At 41.2% G+C, this 3522-nt stretch overlaps 1 non-coding gene across 1 annotated transcript; it reads left to right on the forward strand.

The window, feature by feature from the left end:
• Window positions 1-1986: 1986 nt before the first annotated feature.
• Window positions 1987-2093, forward strand: LOC145071570 (small nucleolar RNA R71). The gene has a single exon (XR_013690576.1). It is a non-coding gene; the product is annotated as a small nucleolar RNA R71 (small nucleolar RNA).
• The last annotated feature ends 1429 nt before the right edge of the window (window positions 2094-3522 follow it).

Raw genomic sequence — 3522 nt, forward strand, 5'->3', positions numbered from 1 at the left:
ATGATTACAGGTTTTTTGTTGCCTTCTTCAAGGAAAGCATACTCCAAATGTTCTGGTAAAGTTTTGAGCTCCGTTTTTTGGTTCTGACTATTGGACTCGCCGAGTGCAGGTAGGGTACTCGACGAGTTTGTGGCTGTGTTCACGATTTCTGCCTTTTCTTCAGAGGAACTCGACGAGTAGATCGGTCCTACTCGGCGAGTAGAACTGTCAGTTTGTTTTACCAATTCTTCATAATCTGCTTCTTCCATTAGTCTTTCAATTTCCATCAAGTCTTTTTCTGGATCAAATTCTTCATCATCAGTTATGAACTTGCTGGAATCTTCAGTTATGCCTTCCTCCAATAATTCGTCAAGCATATCGATTGAGAATGCCGTGTCGTCACTGTTCCTTGAATACTTCATAGCTTGGTCTACCCCAAATGTGACTGAATCTTCTCCTACCCGCAAGGTGAGCTTTGAGTCCCTCATGTCTACTATAGCACTTGCCGTGTTGAGGAAGGACCTTCCAAGGATGATTGGCACTTGTGGATCCGCCTCCATGTCTAGAATGATAAAATCAGCGGGAAAGACGAATTTGTCCACCTTGACTAATATGTCTTCGCATATGCCTCTTGGGAAGGTGACTGTCTTGTTTGCCAAGTGTATTGCCATGCCAATTGGTCTTGGTTCCGGGAGATCCAGCTTCTTAAAGAATGAATATGGCATTAGGTTCACACTTGCTCCCGAATCGGCTAAGGCATGAATGGTGGCCAAGTTGCCAAATTGGCAAGGTAAAGTCAAACTCCCCGGATCACCTTTCTTCTTTAGTAGCTTATTTAGCATAGCAGCTGAGCAGTTTTCATTGAGTACTACCTTCTTCACTTCTTCCATCTTCCTTCTATTAGTGAGAAGTTCCTTAAGGAACTTTGCATACTTGGGCATTTACATGACGGCTTCAATGAAGGGTATGTTTATTTGAAGAGTCTTGATATGATCTAGAAACTTCTGATACTCCTCTTCCTGCTTCTCCTTCTTAGCTCGGGCTGGGTATGGCATGGGAGGCTGGTAAAGTTTTTCAGGAATCTGTTCGGTGGGATTTTGTGATGTACTCGCCGAGTCCATACGTGGTACTCGACGAGTAGGGCTGTTAGATTGTATATCTTGGTTTTCTGCTTGCTTTTCTGCCTCCTCCTTCTGTGATTTCTTGGATGACTCAGTTTGAATAGGTGCCAGGGGAGTGATTATCTTCCCACTCCTTGTTGTGACTATGTTTATGTGCGCGCCTCGTGGGTTATTTTCAGTTTTGCTAGGAAGTTCGCCCGGTGACCTTTGGTTGATTTGTTGAGCAAGTTGCCCAAGCTGCGTTTCTATATTGTGGATGGATGCTTGCTGGTTCCTAAGCATGGTCCTTGTTTCTTGAATTGCAGCATCATGGTCACTATGTCTTTTTTCTGAAGCAGCTACAAATTTGGTGAGCATTTCTTCCAAGCTTGGCTTCCTTTCTTGCACTGGTTCCTCCTTTTGGTAGAACCCTCTCCCTTTTTGCCTAAACCTTTCCTCCTTGGCTTTCTTGTACTCTTCATAAGGGAGCCATTCTTTCTTTTGTTTGCGCCAGTCTTCATCATATCGGTCTCCACTTGAGTAGCACACTTGCACCTTCTTGTTGTCATTCTCATCTAAATCACAGTCTTTAGTGAGGTGAGGCCCATTGCAGTTTTCAAAACCCAACCAAATAGCATGGATCGTTTGATCCATTTTATCCATCCTCATATCCATGGTTTTTAGCATAACCATGATCGCGGATAAGTCTTCAGTAGCTGCATAAGCGGCTCCCTTAGTGACATCATGTCTAGGGTTGTGGTATTCTCTAGAGTGTTTAGAGAATTCTTCAATCAATTCTTTGATCACCGGGGGCGGCTTCTTTATGAGCGGGCCTTGCGAGTCTAGTAACTGCCTGGTTGTGACATTGACTCCATCATAGAAGATGGAGACTTCTTGCTGGCTGTTTAGATCATGGTGTGGGCAGTTTCTTAGTAAGCTCTTGTACCTCTCCCATGCTTCATATAACGACTCTCCAGCTTGTTGCTCAAAGTTAGCAATGGCCTTCTTCAACTTGGCTATCTTGGAAGGTGGGAAAAAGTGATCAATGAATTCTTCTTTCATCTTGGCCCAAGTGGTGACTGATCCGGGGGGGAAGTGACTTGAGCCAGTCTTTTGCAGCTCCTTTGAATGTCACCGGAAGCATACGAAGTAGCTGAGTCTCGCGGGGGACATTTGGAACATTGAAGTAATTAACTACATCATTGACTTCGTCCAAATGCTTGTAGGCATCTTCATGGTCTTTTCCATAAAAAGGTATTTCTTTAAGTAAAGCTAGGATATGAGCCTTTAGCTCGAAAGTAGGAGTCGCGGGAATTGCGGGTTGCACAAGTCCCGGGCCAGTGTCGTCGCGCATCCTCTTCTTCCATTCTCCCATGGGGATTTCATCAATGTTAGCCATTGTGATAGCTAACTCTTCCTCGGAATCGGTTTCGTGCTCGTATGTAGGCTCCTCTTCTTCCTCGGTCTTGTACTCAATATCTTCCTTAGCCGGTTCGTCGATTACTAAAGAAGCGCTGGATGCTCCTGATTTGCTGCTCTTCTTTTTCCCAAAAACAGTCTTCAAATTGGACAAAGGTGACTTCTTTGGTGTACTCAAACTCTCCACGTCCTTTCCTTTGTTTCTTTTCAATGCGGTTTCGAGATCTTCAAACGGGGGTACCAGCGGGGTGTTTGATCCTCTGGTCATGAAAGTCCTGAAATAAACAAGATAAAAACGTAAAAAGAACAAAAAAAATGTACTAAAAAAATCGAAAATTAAACTGCTAAATACGCTTGTACTCGCCGAGTAGGTGCGACTGCAATCGGCGAGTATAAGTGTAATTTTGAAAAAATTAAAAACTTAATATTAACACTAAAACGGATGCTAAAACCTAATTACTAACTACTAAATTGTAATAAATTAACTCTATGCAAGTAAACTCACACAAAGGATCGAAAAAATTAGGAATTAGATTAATTATTTAGAACCGTTCCCCGGCAACAGCGCCAAAAACTTGATGTGTGTTAGATGCACTTGTTTTATCCCTACTTTTTATTATTAAATTTAGCACACAAAGACAGTGAACCTGTCTTTTAGTGGTATAGTTTAGTAAGTAAGGTATCGAACTCAGGGAACGGAAAATTAAACTAATAACTAATTTTAACTAAAACAATTATTGAAAGTAAAAGGTTTTTCTTCTATTTTTGCAAGACTAGAAACTTAAGCACACTTAATTAACTAATTAACTAAAGCAAACAACTAATTTACCAAATTTGACAAAGATGTTTCTATTTAGGTTCAATCAATTCACTCCTATGGTTATTTTGTATTTATGATAGATTAATTGTTATTGGCTACCAATTATAATGGTTAGGTTCATGTTCATTACTCCTAACCCTTAGACAATCAATTAATTCAAGCAGTGATCAAGTGTTTAAACTAATTAATTTCCTAGATTACCAA

This window comes from Lactuca serriola, chromosome 8 (genome assembly GCF_051521515.1).
Source record: "Lactuca serriola cultivar US96UC23 chromosome 8, Lser_US96UC23_V15, whole genome shotgun sequence".
NCBI lineage: Eukaryota > Viridiplantae > Streptophyta > Magnoliopsida > Asterales > Asteraceae > Lactuca > Lactuca serriola.